At 48.4% G+C, this 15774-nt stretch overlaps 1 protein-coding gene across 2 annotated transcripts in view; it reads left to right on the top strand.

Annotated features, from left to right (window-relative positions):
- Positions 1-3431: 3431 nt before the first annotated feature.
- RELT (RELT TNF receptor) overlaps positions 3432-15774 on the top strand; it is a 77428-nt gene continuing 65085 nt past the window's right edge. For both annotated transcript variants that reach the window (XM_088668845.1, XM_088668844.1), the window contains exon 1: positions 3432-3554. The gene's annotated coding sequence lies outside the window, so the exon portion shown is untranslated. The remainder of the gene's footprint in view (positions 3555-15774) is intronic.

A 15774-nucleotide genomic window follows, 5' to 3' on the forward strand; every position in this document is an offset into this window, starting at 1 on the left:
AACACCATAAGGCTCCGCTAAGTCTCGCCTCACAAGGAAGCCGACCCACTCTTGGATATAAGAAGTATTATTCAAAGTGCAAAAGAGCAAAGTCCTTTCCCAACTTTTCTTGCAGTTATAGATATATCACAATAACAGTGGCGTCCACAAAGATCATATTGCCAGCCCTTTTAAAACAATGTTGGATTTTGCATTCTTAGTAGATGCCATGAACTGGCTTTGAATAATCCCGTGACCTGGCCAAGCCAGCATAATCGACCCCACAGGCCTGTTGTAAAGCGGAAATAAAACTCGGTACATGCTGTCCCAGGAATCTTGGGGGGAGTAAGATGGACCAGATGAAAGATGGATAAGAATGATGTAAAAGTGATAATTTTAGCAGCTGCATCTTTTGCTAACGTGTCCCCTGTGTAAGAGGTTTCCCCTGTTGCCAAATCCCTCTTCTGCCCAGCTCTTAATATGCAATCCTGCCCTTAGGGTTGCCAACTGACCGTACAAAAAAACCATCCTAACCTGTTTCCATGCCTGCAATCACAGCTCACTTTACAGAACTCCTCGTGTGCAGTACCCCCAACATACAGCTAAACATGAATCATTTCCTAGATGCCAGTAAATCGAACTGCTGCAGAATGCCCAGGAGCAAGGGTGCGTTGGAGAGATGGCAACCTCCTAGTGATTCCTTCCCCCATCCCCCCTGCCCTGGAGGGAGAATGCTCCTGGGCATTCTGCTGCAGTTCGATTTACTGACATCTAGGAAGTGATTCATGTTTAGCTGTACAGGTGAAACTCGAAAAATTAGAATATCGTTGAAAAGTTCCTTTATTTCAGTAATCCAACTTAAAAGGTGAAACCAATATAGGAGATAGACTCATGACATGCAAAGCGAGATATGCCCAGCCTTTATTTGTTGTAATTGTGATGATTATGGCGTACAGCTGAAGAAAACCCCAAATTCACAATCTCAGAAAATTAGAATAGTGTTTAGCTACTCAATCCATAGCACCTGCTTCAGTAGGAATCACAATCATGGGAAACCGGCCTGACAGTTGTGCAGAAAGCCATCATTGAGACCCTCCATAAGGAGGGAAAGCCTCAAAACAGGCATCCCCAAACTGCGGCCCTCCAGATGTTTTGGCCTACAACTCCCATGATCCCTAGCTAACAAGACCACTGGTCGGGGAAGATGGGAATTGTAGTCCAAAACATCTGGAGGGCCGACGTTTGGGAATGCCTACCTCAAAAGGTAATTGCAAAAGAAGTTGGATGTTCCCAAAGTGCTGTATCAAAGCACATTAATGGAAAGTTATGTGGAAGGGGAAAGTGTGGAAGGAAAAGGTGCACAAACAGCAGGGATGACGGCAGCCTGCAGAGAATTGTCAGGAAAAGACCAAACATGTTGGGACTGAGGCTGGAGTTAGTGCATCAAGAGCCACCACACACAGACGGATCCTGGAGATGGGCTTCAAATGTCGTATTCCTCTTGTCAAGCCGCTCCTGAACAAGAAACGTCAGAAGCGTCTTACCTGGGCTAAAGAAAAAAAGAACCGGTCTGTTGTTCAGTGGTCCCAAGTCCTCTTTTCTGATGAGAGCAACTTTGGCATCTCATTTGGAAACCAAGGACCCAGAGTCTGGAGGAAGAATGGAGAGGCAAACAATGCCAGATGCTTGAAGTCCAGTGTGAAGTTCCCACAGTCTGTGTTGATTTGGGGAGCCATATCATCTGCTGGTGTTGGTCCACTGTGCTTCATTAAGTCCAGGGTCAACGCAGCCGTCTACCAGGAGATTTTGGAGCACTTCATGCTTCCTTCCGCAGACGAGCTTTATGGGGATGCTGACTTCATTTTCCAGCAGGACTTGGCCCACACTGCCAAAAGTACCAAAACCTGGTTCAATGCCCATGGGATTCCTGTGCTTGATTGGCCAGCGAACTCGCCAAGAGAAAGATGAGAGACATGAGACGGAGCAATGCAGAAGAGCTGGAGGTCGCTATTGAAGCACCCTGGTCTTCCATAACACCCCAGCAGTGCCACAGGCTGGTAGCATCCATGCCACGCAGCATTGGGGCAGTAATTGCTGCAAAAGGGGCCGAAACCAAGTACTGAGTACATATGCATGCTTCTGCTTTTCAGAGGTCCAATATTGTTCTATTTGCAATCCTTGTTTTCTTGACTTCATTTAATATTCCAATTTTCTGAGATTGTGAATTTGGGGTTTTCTTCAGCTGTACGCCAAAATCGTCACAATTACAACAAATAAAGGCTTGACATATCTCGCTTTGCATGTCATGAGTCTATCTCCTATATTGGTTTCACCTTTTAAGTTGAATTACTGAAATAAATGAACTTTCCCACAACATTCTGATTTTTCGAGTTTCACCTGTATGTTGGGGGTACTGCACACGGGGAGTTCTGTAAAGTGAGCTTTGATTGCAGGCATGGAAACAGGTTAGGGTGGGTTTTTTTACGGTCAGTTGGCAACCCTAAGGGCAGGATTGCATATTAAGAGCAATGTATTATTAAATGTAATAATAATAATAATAAATTAATAATAATAATGCAGTGGAACATCTCCAAGGAAAGTCTGGGCCGAACACAAGTCAGATGTGTTGGTTCTTGCACATACTTACTCCCAAGTAAGCAGCTTCACGAAATTAAAAGACGCCTGCTTCTTGGGAGAAAAGCAATGACAAACCTAGACAGCATCTTAAAAAGCAGAGACATCACCTTGCCTACAAAGGTCCGTATACGGTAGTTAAAGCTATGGTTTTCCCAGTAGTGATGTATGAAAGTGAGAGCTGGACCATAAAGAAGGCTGATCGCCGAAGAATTGATGCTTTTGAATTATGGTGCTGGAGAAGACTCTTGAGAGTCCCATGGACTGCAAGAAGATCAAACCTATCCATTCTTAAGGAAATCAGCCCTGAGTGCTCACTGGAAGGACAGATCGTGAAGCTGAGGCTCCAATACTTTGGCCACCTCATGAGAAGAGAAGACTCCCTGGAAAAGACCCTGATGTTGGGAAATATGAAGGGCACAAGGAGAAGGGGACGACAGAGGGCGAGATGGTTGGACAGTGTTCTTGAAGCTACCAACATGAGTTTGACCAAACTGCGGGAGGCAGTGGAATACAGGAGTGCCTGGCGTGCTCTGGTCCATGGGGTCATGAAGAGTCGGAAACGACTAAACGACTGAACAACAACAACAAGCAGCTTCCAGCTCAACAAAAACCCTGAACGCTGCACCCTCAATCCTTCGCCACCAGGTGGCACCGCGGAGCCAATAGGCCGCCTCGGGGAGGCGTGGGCGTGGTCCGGCCAAGCAGAGGCCGCCCTCCCTTTGTGACGTAGTGGGCGGGCGGGGCCCGTCCCATTGTGACGGCTCCGCGAGGGGGGCGTGGCCCCCGCCTCGAACTTGCTCACTTTCCCCGCCGGCTGATTGAGGCAGTCATTCATTCATAAAGAAGAGGCGGCGGTGGGAGAGGCTGACAGCGCCTCCGTTTCCCCCCTTAACGCTTGGGAGCCGCTTCTTCCAGACGGACCGGCCTTTCCTCCCCAGGTAAGGAGCCGCTCCTCCTCACCTGCCTCGGGGGGGTTCCCTCCCTCTCGGTGCCGGGGCTACGCTTTGCGCCACGCGGCCTCGGCGATGCTGGATTCCTGCGGGTTAGAAGGCTGGACATTAGGGGTGGTGACTCCCTTAATTTTATTTAGGGGGCTGGGGGTCGCGCCCCAATTCAGTTGGGAGAAGGCTCCCCTTGCCCCGGTTTGCGCCCCGGGTCACGCGCTTCTTACAACCCGGGGTCGCGGTGCTTCACGCCGCGGCTCAGCGGGCAGAGCGCCTGCCCTTGCGTTGTCCAAGGTCCCGGATTCGAATCCCGCGCAGCTCGGGCTGGGAATGTCCGTCGCTGCCCGGAACGCCGAAGGGACCATGCCGGCGGTCAGTAGTGTGAGATGGGCAGAATACAAAACGGCTCCTGTGCGCTTAGGCCGGAGCTCGGTCGTAGTGGACCATCTCCTCCGCATGCGGGACTTCCCGGGTTCGGTCCCCGGCATCTCCCGGTAGGGCTGTTAAACCTTCCGTGCTGCAGAGGTGCTGCCAGTCCGTGTGGGCAGCACCACTGAGTTGGATGAGCCACTAGTCTGACTTGCTCTTCTGTTTTCTGTGTTGGTCCACGGGCTACGTGCCTCCCGGTTTCTCGGTGTTTCTTGTCCACGATAGACCCCTTCGTGAGCTCCACATCCGCAAAGCTTTTCTGTGCTAATCTTGTTGCTTAAAAAATTTTAAATCAATGTTTACGACTTTGCTGTCGTGCCCTTGCTGGTCCTTGCTACACAGCCTTTCAGCTCCGCCCCAGCTGTCCCCATCTCCTCGGGAAATGGAGAATTCAGCGAGGTTTACTTTCAGGTAAATGGGATTAGGAGGGGCTACTTGCTTGGATCCGGCCAAGGTTAGTCCAGAGCAGGATTCTGTCCTGGAGAGGATCCAGGCAGGTGCTTCTGGGATGCTTTTGCAAGCGGGGGTGGGTGGGGTGAAGGCAGGGTTCTCGGGGATATACTTCACCTGTACATGGAGGTTTTGCCTCGTTGTGACTTGATGCCACATCTTACTCCCCCGAAAGTCGCCGTTTCCGGGTAGCCTTTGGGCACCGGCGACCCCTCCGCCCGGCCGTGGCCAAGCTGGCGCCCTTCTGATGGTCTGGACCACAACTCCCATCAGCCCCCTGGGTTGGTAGAGGCTGGAGTTAAGGCAGACTTCATTGTGATGAAGTGGAGAAGTGGACCGCCCTAACAGTTGCACAGAAGGAGCAACTTCAGTTGAGAGCATTTCTGGGCACATAGTGGGTGGAGAGAGCTGCCGAAGAAGGTTCCTTCTTTTTAACAGCACCTTCTTGGCAGCAGATCAATCCAGGAGCCCTCTTCACAGGGATCTAGGATCTGGGGTGGGGTGGGGCGGGGAGCCTAAGCACATAGTCCCCTTTAGATAGGTTTTCCCCTTCGTGCAACTCAATGCCTGAGAAGGGCCTCGTGGAGAACTGCAATCCCTATGCAAGCTGGATTCTGCTTTTTGGTTTTAGTTACGCATTTGCTGCATTTATATCCCAGCTCTTCCTCCCTGCAGCTCGAGGTGGCATGCACGGTCCCGTCCCCCCTCCACCTTCTCATTTAAACCCCACAAGAGCCCTGCGAGGTAGGTTGGGCTGAGAGGCAGTGACTGGCCCCCCAAGGCAGCAGTTCAGTTCATATTTAATGCCAGGATATGGTTTGGTGTTTCATGGCTGAGCGTAGGATTCATGCTCCCGTCTCTTCCTCCCCACCCACCCCTCCTGCGTTTCCTCTTAAGCAGCTGCTTTCTGGTTTCTTGCAAACCACAGTGCGCTGTTGCATCTGAGCTTAAGTACATACCCGGCTAAGTTCAGGGTGCTGCTGGTACTGGCAAACAAAACTCTCACCCCTTATAGACATTGCTGACCGCTGCGCTACATCTTCAGATATCTTAAGGGCTGCCACATGGAAGAGGGAGCAAGCTTGTTTTCTCCTGCTCCAGTGGGTAAGATTCGAACCCACGGCTTCCAAGTTACAAGAAAGGAGAGTCCGACTAAACATCAGAACTTTCTGGCGGTAAGAGCTGTTTGACAGTGGAACAGACTTCCACGAGGTGGACTCTCCTTCCTTGGAGGTTTTTAAGCAGAGGTTGGATGGTCGTCTGTCATGGATGCCTTAGCTGAGATTCCTGCAGTGTAGGGGGGTTGGACTAGATGACCCCCTGGGGTCCCTTCCAACTCTACAATTCTGTCCTTCTAGGTCAGGGCCTCCAGCAGATACCAGTTTATCAGGAGGTCCATTCTGCAATAATGAAGTAATCGGGCCCTTCGGAACTCCCCTCCCCATGATTGTTAAACAGGGACCATCTCTCTTGTGTTTTTTGGCACCTGCTGAAAACCGCCTTCTTTCAGCAAGCCTTTTAAAGCAGGGGTCTTTCCCAGGCTGCATCCATACTGGTAGCGTTTTAAAGATGCTTGATCGCTTGTTGTTTGCTACCCTGAGCTCCTTTAGGAGGAACATCAGTGTCATTAAAAACAAAAAAACTTCCAAGCCAGTGAAATCCTATTTGGCTTTGACTTGTAAAACTAGACAAGGTTCTTGTTTATGATCCTGGTTTGAAGAGTATGCAAAAAAAACCCATAGTTTATTGGGTTGCTCCCTTTTTAGACAGTTGGACATTCACTTTGATTCCTTTCTATGGTTTATTTACCTTTATTTCCAAGGTCTCAAGGCAGGGTACTCAGCCATGAAACACTGGGCAAACTTAGGTCAGTTTCATTCTTTAAGCCCAGGCATAGGCAAACTTGGCCCTCCAGATGTTTTGAGACTCTAATTCCCACCATCCCTGACCACTGGTCCTGTTAGCCAGGGATGATGGGAGTTGTAGTCCCCAAAACATCTGGAGGGCCAAGTTTGCCTATGCCTGTTTTAGCCTAACCTGCCTCACAAGGTTATTGTGAAGGCAAATTTTGATTTCTTCAGAAGGAAACTTTGGATATAAGCTTAATACAGATAAAAATTCACAGCTGCTATTTCGGATAATGTGTTATGTGATCCCAATTCACCGAACGGGGATCTAAACCTAGAATTCCCTTCTGTCTGAGAACTCAACAGAAGACCCAGTCGACTGTACAAGACGGTCCCTTTTGGAAATAAAAGTGTCTGTAGATGATTTGGCCGAAGCCATAGGAGCTTATTAATAGCTGCCTGTAGCAACTGCTCACAAATTTGGAACAAGGAGCTGGCTGAGTATGTGCAAAAAAGAGAGAGATTATCTATGTATATACTCACGCCCTAATGTTAAATATGGCTGGCATTATTTTTAGGCGCATCAACGAAATGCCCACCGTGAGATTTAATGCCGCTTCGTGTTACACAGCTAGATGTTGTCTTGGTGCTTTGCTCTGAAACGGGCGTGATCCTGGCAGACACTCTATGCCGGAGGCTAAACTTCCATTTGTGGGGTTGTGCCTGAGTGCCCCTAAATCAGAATCTCCCCTAAACGTTTGGGTGCCACGATGGCACTGAGAAGGAGCCTTGGATGGCTGGGGCAAGCAGCCTGGCACAGAGAGCTCTGTGAAGGATAGTTCCGTTGGTTAGAGCGCTGTGCTGATAACGCCAAGGTTTCAGGTTCAAGCCCCATATGGGACAGCTGCATGGCAGGGGGTTGGACTAGATGATCCTTGGGGTTCCCCCTTCCGACGCTACAATTCTATGACTATCATGAAACGCCCTGAAACCTTTTCCACTGGCATGCGATGAATGAATCACATTAAACTACCGTGATTTTCCTCTCTGTTTGGTTATAAATGGGGAATAATTGCGTCTAGAAACTGATGAGTAGTTTGAAGAATATACCAAAACAATTGAGGCAGCCTCCTTGTGGTGATGATGAGACAGTTCCTTGGGGTTAAATTTTATTTGATTAATTCTTTTTATTTAAATTTTTATTTCATTTCATTTATTTGTTGCACTTCTCCCCCAAGGAGGTAAAGCTGACGTCTATGGTTCTCCCCCCTCCCCATCTCATTTAATCTCCACAACAACCCTGCAAAGTAGGCTAGGCTAAGAAGCAGTGACTGGCCCAAGGTCCCCCAGTGAGCTTCATGGTGCAGTGGCGATTTGAACCCTGGTCTCCCAGGTCCTGGTCCAACACTCTAACCTCTACACCACACTGCCTCTCTAATAATAATAATAATAATAATAATAATAATAATAATAATAATAATTTATTTTTACCCTGCCCATCTGGCTGGGTTTCCCCGGCCGCTCTGGGCGGCTTCCAACAGAATATTAAAATGCAATAATCTATTAAACATTAAAAGCTAACCTAAACAGGGCTGCTTAAATTATGAGCGGAGGGTTTTTATTTTAGTTTTGGCCCAGTAGGTCACAATTATACTCCCCCATCACAGTCAGCCGACTCTGACATGTTTGTGGCACCTGACCAAGTTGCCTGCCAGGATGGGAGAGGAGATCCAGCAAGAAGCGAGATCGAATTCCCCATACTCCAGTTCGATGCTGCTTTCTGCAAGTTTCAGGTGCATAGGATTTTGGATGGGGTTCTTTTTTCGGCATTGCAGGACGAGAACTTTCCGTTCATAAGGTTCTTCTGTCCTCTGAGAGATACCGCATTTGGTATTGCATGCTTTTTAAAAAACAAAACACCACCCTAATTTGCTTTGAGTAAGCAACAAATGTAATCTATCACATGGAGGGCAAATGAGTGTGATTTCAGAAAGAAAACGGCTTTCTATCCAATGGGGAGATCTGGTGGGACAGGTTTTGCCCATGGGACAGCTAGAAGATGTCCCCGTCCCCCCACTCCTGCATGTGGCCATCTTGGCTGTAAGTTTCCATACGGTCTGTTCAATTGGCAGGAAGCCATGGAAACAGGACCCTGACCGCTAGCGACAGACAATTACGCTCCAACCAGGTTCGTTCCGTCTCCCTAGCAGTGTGTACATAAACGCAGTCGCTGTGCCTAAAATGTTGCAGCTGTGTGTGAACGGAGGCTTATTGGAGGCAAGGCGAAAACGTTGCACCTGATTTCAGGTGAACATGAACACCCTCTTCTTTTTGTCCTGGATTTTTTTTTAAAGAGATGGTATTTGATTACTGTTCCAGCTTGCTTTTGCTACAGTCTGGGGGGGAAAAGGGGAAAGCAAAAAGGCAGGCGAGTTTTTGCAAGAGAGGTTTTTTAAAATGTGGGAGTTCTTCGCAACTTTTGGGGGCCCTTATTCAGCATCATAGCCCAGCCAGTTTGTAAACAGGGGTGAGATGAAATGAGGAAGGGTAGGGTCACTAACATTTGTCACTCGCATAAAAAGCACACGAAAGCTCATACCAAAATAAAAACTTAGTTGGTCTTTAAGGTGCTACTGGAGGAATTTTTTTATAAAAAGCAATTTTGACCATTTCTGGCGGAGGGGGACAAATCAGCGGTTGGGGACGGAGCAGTCCACAGTTCAGCTCCCTCCTGAAATGCCTATTCAGAGTGAGGGGCTTTGCTGCCCTCACTCTGAGCTGGCTCAATAACTTCATGTAACCAAATCTGCAGCTTGGAGATGCCAGATTAATGATATGTTTGCTGATTACGGTGATCACTTGGGGGAAGGAGGGCAGCTGGGGAGATTCAGGTTGCCATGGTAGCAGCGGAGGGGGACCAAGTCGGCTTCTCTGATTAAAAAGATGAGCACCCTGGCTACTGCCGTTCCCCAGAATTTGGCAGGCGAATACGGTACTTAGTGTGTCTTGGTTTTTAGCTGGACGTGGTTTGTTGTTGTTCTTTAGTCGTTTAGCCGTGTCCGACTCTTCGTGACCCCATGGACCAGAGCACGCCAGGCACTCCTGTCTTGCACTGCCTCCCGCAGTTTGGTCAAACTCATGTTCGTAGCTTCGAGAACACTGTCCAACCATCTTCTCTTCTGACGTTCCCTTCTCCTAGTGCCCTCAATCTTTCCCAACATCAGGGTCTTTTCCAAGGATTCTTCTCTTCTCATGAGGTGGCCAAAGTATTGGAGCCTCAGCTTCACGATCTGTCTTTCCAGTGAGCACTCAGGGCTGATTTCCTTCAGAATGGATAGGTTTGATCTTCTTGCAGTCCATGGGACTCTCAAGAGTCTCCTCCAGCACCATAATTCAAAAGCATCAATTCTTCGGCGATCAGCCTTCTTTATGGTCCAGCTCTCACTTCCATACATCACGTCTGGGAAAACCATAGCTTTAACTATACGGACCTTTGTCGGCAAGGTGATGTCTCTGCTTTTTAAGATGCTGTCTAGGTTTGTCATTGCTTTTCTCCCAAGAAGCAGGCGTCTTTTAATTTCGTGACTGCTGTCACCATCTGCAGTGATCAAGGAGCCCAAGAAAGTAAAATCTCTCACTGTGCCTCCATTTCTTCCCCTTCTATTTGCCAGGAGGTGATGGGACCAGTGGCCATGATCTTGGTTTTTTTGATGTTGAGCTTCAGACCATATTTAGCGCTCTCCTCTTTCACCCTCATTAAAAGGTTCTTTAATTCCTCCTCACTTTCTGCCATCAAGGTTGTGTCATCTGTATATCTGAGGTTGTTGATATTTCTTCCGGCAATCTTAATTCCATTTTGGGATTCATCTAGTCCAGCCTTTCGCATGATGATTTCTGCATATAAGTTAAATAAGCAGGGAGACAATATACAATCTTGTCGTACTCCTTTCCCAATTTTGAACCAATCAGTTGTTCCATATCCAGTTCTAACTGTAGCTTCTAGTCCCACATAGAGATTTTTCAGGAGACAGATGAGGTGATCAGGCACTCCCATTTCTTCAAGAACTTGGACGTGGTTTACATTGCACAATTAGATCAGGTCTGTTGCGTGGCCTAGATGACCCTTGGGGTCCCTTCTATGAAATCAAGAACTTGAGTGATGCTTTCCATTTGAAATAAGGGCCTTCTGGCAACCCGGGGTAACACCTTTCAATTTGCTCTTCCTTCAGTCTTGCAGTCTGGAGTGAGTCAGTCGTGTGTGTGTGTGTGTGTGTGTGTGTGTGTGTGTGTTTGCTTGCCAAAAGGGATGTTGTTGGGGGAAGCTTCTGTGAAGTGGTTTCGGGAGGAATGCTCAGCCATGCAAGCTCATAAATTACAGGCTGTGCAGAACTCTCTCTATCCAGAATCCTGTTGCTGAATTCCTTGGAGAAAAACTGTGGCCTGCTCCTCTTAACAATACGGATCGTGCATTGAAGCCATGTAATCGCTGCTCGTGTGTGTGCGCGTGCGTGCGCTTAAAACCACACAGACTTTGCAAACCATGCAATGTGGGCTGCAGGCCGCCTTGATGCAGATTCATAGAACCATGGAAGGGACCTTGAGGGTCATCTAGTCCAACCCCTGCAATGCAGGAATCTGCAGCTCTTCCCATACGGGGTTCGGACCTGCAACCTTGGCAATTTTGTCAGCGCCATGCTCTAACCAGCTGAGCTATCCGCTTGGATTCATAAGAACGTAATAAGGCCAGTGGCCCATCTCCAGCCTCCTGTTCTCATAGTGGCCAGCCAGGTGACTGTGGGGAACTCACAAGCCAGCTCTCTCCCCTCCTGTGGTTTCCTGCAGCTGGGCGCTCGAAGCGTTGCTGCCTCTGGCTGTGGAAACAGAGCATGCACATTGTGGGTGGTAGCCCTCCATAGCCCTCTCCTCCACGAACTCTTCCAATCCTCTTTGAAAGCCATCTAGCTTGGTGGCTGTCGCTGCCTCCAGTGGCAGGGAGTTCAGCAGTTTAACTCTGCGCCACGTGAAGAAGGGGGCTTCCTTTGATCTTTCGTCTTGAAGCTTCCCCAAAGGCGCTGACTGAGGGACCCAAAACATATGGAGAGTTCCAGTTTGGCAAAAGCTGCCCTCGAGGGGTTCTCTTCAAGCTGGAGGAAGCCCGCCTCCTGCTTGGGAAGCCTGAAGCAGTTTCTTCAAGGCAGCCAACGCCCTCTCCTCGAAGGAGCGGCTTGGCAACTTGTCCTTCCTCTCTGGCTTTCCTCATTTAAATCTCTCCTTTGCATTTCCTCCACACCTCACGACCTGCTGAAATATTTGCTCCAGGCAATGTGATGAGCTGGTGCATTAAAACCCCTTCCAGCTTCCCGGGTGCGAAGCGCATTATCAAATGGGTGTTCCTGAGTGGTGACAGGCGTGAGGATTACAGTCTTGTGTATCACACATGTCTCAGAGGGAGGGATACAGAGGCATAATAATAAACAATAATAAATTTTATTTATACCCCCGCCCTCCCCAGCCAAGACCGGGCTCAGGGCAGAGCTAACGCCGGATATAAAACAATTGATTAAAATGCAGCTTTAAAACAAGATTAAATGCAACATTAAAATGCAGCCTCATTTCAATAGAAACTCAAATAAAAAAAAACTGTTTGGGAAAGAAAATGTCAAATCTTCACCAGGCCAGCTATCCAGATCTGGTCCTACATGGGCCAGAAAAAAAGCCAGGGAAGTCCCCAAATATGAGTTCCATCACAGAAGGAAAAAGGGGAAGGGGGTCAAGTTGGTTCCAGGCCAAAGGCCAGGCGGACCGACTGTCTTACAGGCCCTACGGAAAGAAATCGGATCCTGCAGGGCCCTGGTCTCATGAGAGGATGTCATATAAAAGGATAATAAAAAAATTCCTTCAGTAGCACCTTAAAGACCAACTAAGTTTTTATTTTGGTATAAGCTTTCGTGTGCATGCACACTTCTTCAGATACTATGATAGCCATGTTCAAATATATTAAAGGATGTCATATAGAGGAGGGAGAAAGGTTCTTTTCTGCCGCTCCAGAGAAGTGGACACGGAGCAATGGATTCAAGCTACAAGAAAGAAGATTCCACCTAAACATTAAGAAGAACTTCCTGACAGTAAGAGCTGTTCGGCAGTGGAATTTGCTACCAAGGGGTGTGGTGGAGTCTCCTCCTTTGGAGGTCTTTAAGCGGAGGCTTGACGGCCATCTGTCAGGAATGCTTTCATGGTGTTTCCTGCTTGGCAGGGGGTTGGACTGGATGGCCCTTGTGGTCTCTTCCCACTCTATGTTTCTATACAACTCCCATTGTCCTTGCCATTGTCATTTTTCTCCTGCTTTTCAGCCAAACACCCAGGTGGCCACATTGCAGGTGGAGTTCTGATCCTTTAGGGATCCACATCGGGCAGCCTCAGAATCTCTTTCATCTGTTTGTTTTACATAATTTTTATTAAAGATATTCTTAATTTCCAAAAGTATTTGCATTCTCCCCTGCTTCAAGGATACCGATCTATCAGTTGACTCCTGACACATGACACTATCTCCCTCCCCAAGGTACGCCTCCACCTGCCCGATGGGTGCCGGGTTTCGGGGAGGACGACGGTGGAAGTGTTGGACCAATGGGGGTGGGGGGAGGGAAGCATGGACATGCGAGGCATCTTCCCAAGAGCGTTCCATGAAGTCCATGTCCATGAAATTGGCCGTAGACCCCAAATCTATCATCTTTCGTCATCATAGCCGAGTAAGATTGTCTTCCATGAACACGGTCTTAAAGGTGAGTCTGTAAGTGACTGTGGAGGCCAATTCTGGATCCACACATCCTTCCACAGTGGGGACACCGGTTTCTGGGTGGGAGTTGATCCTGGTGAGGGTTTGCCAGGCGTGCCTTCCTCTTAGCACATTTCTCCCTTGCGTCCTGAGTTCGAGTGTCTTCAAAGCGCACGACACCTCTGGTAAAGGCTGTTCTCCAACTGGAGCGCTCGCAGGCCAGTATTTCCCAATTGTCAGTGTTTATACTAGATTTCCCTAGAGAGACTCTTTAAACCTCTTTTGTTGGCCACCAGCATTATGATTTCCATTTTCAAGTTGTGACGCATCTGGGCATTAGGAATACAAGCCAAGCCCTGGCTCCGTGGCCCACCTAAACTGAGGGAATTCTGTTTCCCACGCAGCTGGCAGAGCCCCTCTTTGCTGGGCATGGGACTGCCACATTCCCTGGCCTCCCAGGAAACTCACAGGCCCTCTCTGCATCTCCATTCCTTTTTGGCCACTGTCAAACAAGGGTGATGGCGACTGGACTTCTGATCCTATGCTGAATAGCTGCCCAGCCCAGCTTCAGGTCTCCCACCAAGTGCCCCCTTCTAGAACCCACTGCTCTCAACTCTCTCAACTGCCTCCCCCACCCCAACATTCAAACTCCCTTTCCAACCTCCTCCAATCTTCCCTCTCCACCCCCTCCCTGCATGTACTGCAACATACATGTAATACATCAACAAAGATAGCTAACTAAATAAATAAATTGTTAAAACATCCAAAAAGTTAAAAGACGGAATCGGTTTGAAATTTGCGCCAGCTTCTGGATTGTCTTGTGTAAACAAGACTGTTTTTTAGCAGGAGCCTGCTTGATATCAAGTGGCAGGGAGTTCCAAAGTATAGGGGCTGCCACACTAAGCGGAACGGTGGGAGGTAAACTGGTCCCAAGTTGTTAAGGGATTTGTATACAAAATAGTAATGCCCTGAAGTTGGCCTGGGAGAAAATCAGCAGCCAGTGCAGATCTCTGATAGTAGTAGTAGTAGTAATTTTATTATTGATACCCTGCCCATCTGGCTGGTTTTCCCCAGCCACTCGGGGCAGCTCCCAACAGAATATTAAAAACAGAATAAAACATCAAACATTAGAAACTTCCTTAAACAGGGCTGCCTTCAGATGTCTTCTAAAAGTCAGATTGTTTATTTCCTTGACATCTGATGGGAGGGCGTTCCACAGGGTGGGCGCCACCACCGAGAAGGCCCTCTGCCTGGTTCCCTGCAACCTCACTTCTCGCAGGGAGGGAACCGCCAGAAGACCTTTGGAGCTGGACCTAAGTGTCCGGGCTGAACGATGGGGGTGGAGACGCTCCTTCAGGTCTACTACGCTGTAGCTGTCTTGGGGCTTGCCCTTCTGAACGTCTCTCTCTCTCCCTCTGGCAAAAGCCCTGAGCAACAAAGCCATGCTTGTTAACCCAGCTGTTCTGATTTCAACAGCCTTCTCCAGCCGCCGCCCCCCCCAAATCATCTCCAGATGTTTAGAGTACAACAAGATGGTCGGTGCCTTTGGGGGAAAAGACTTTTCTGCAAAACTAGAAAGCCACGAGTAGCTTTGGGGAGAAGAGAAGCAGGAGAAAGCAAATCTGAACTGCCTGCAACCAGACCTTTCAAGGAGAAATCGGTAGGCAGGATTAAGGCAGGGACAGCCAGAGGCATCGCTATCCAAACAGTGCAATGCTACTGCAATGCAGATAAACCAAGCGGTGAGGTCTTTACCCGCCGCAAAGCTAGAGCTAAGGCGAGCAATTCCTGCAGAAATCTAAAGTTTTCCTGGGCTGGTTGGGGTTGCAGAGGAGATGAAATGTGATGCTCTGCGGTGCAGCGAACCATGCTCTGGGCAATGTGCTAAATGTGGTGTGGGTTTTAGACAGGCTATATACCAGAGAATGCTTTCCGTAATTTTTGCGCCTGCAGAAAGTTTTGGGGCGGGCGCACTGCCTCGTTTCCCGTTGTTGCACATCTTGTAACTTCCTGCTGAAATCCTGCAACACAAATGTTTCGGGGGGGGGGAATGTCCCACTTTTGTTGCTCCTCTCCGGTAACATCGCAGAAGCATCACAGAACAACTAATGGAGCAAAATAATGTGTAGATCAGGCACCCCCAAACTTCGGCTCTCCAGATGTTTTGGACTACAATTCCCATCTTCCCCAACCACTGGTCCTGTTAGCTAGGGATCATGGGAGTTGTAGGCCAAAACATCTGGAGGGCTGCAGTTTGGGGATGCCAGGTATAGATGATCCAGAATAAATCACCCGCTCCTGGCAAGTGGGGCATGAACTCAAGACCTCTCTCTTGCTGCTGTTCTCCGGAAACTGGTCTTTAGAGGCACCACTCTGCTCATGGAGGTAGCAGGTGATGAGGACTAGTAACCCTGCTTTGAATTTGTCAATAATAATAATAATAATAATAATAATAATAATAATAACTTATTATTTATACCCTGTCCATCTGGCTGGGTTTTCCCAGCCACTCTGGGCAGCTTCCAACAGAAAAATGAAATAAAATAATCTATTAAACATTAAAAGCCTCCCTAAACAGGGCTGCCTTCAGATGTCTTCTAAAAATCTGGTAGCTGTTTTTCTCTTTGACATCTGATGGGAGGGCGTTCCACAGGGCGGGCGCCACCACCGAGAAGGCCCTCTGCCTAGTTCCCTGCAACTTGGCTTCTCGCAGTGA

This window comes from Zootoca vivipara, chromosome 4 (genome assembly GCF_965207765.1).
Source record: "Zootoca vivipara chromosome 4, rZooViv2.hap1.1, whole genome shotgun sequence".
In the NCBI taxonomy this organism is placed as follows: Eukaryota; Metazoa; Chordata; class Lepidosauria; order Squamata; family Lacertidae; genus Zootoca; species Zootoca vivipara.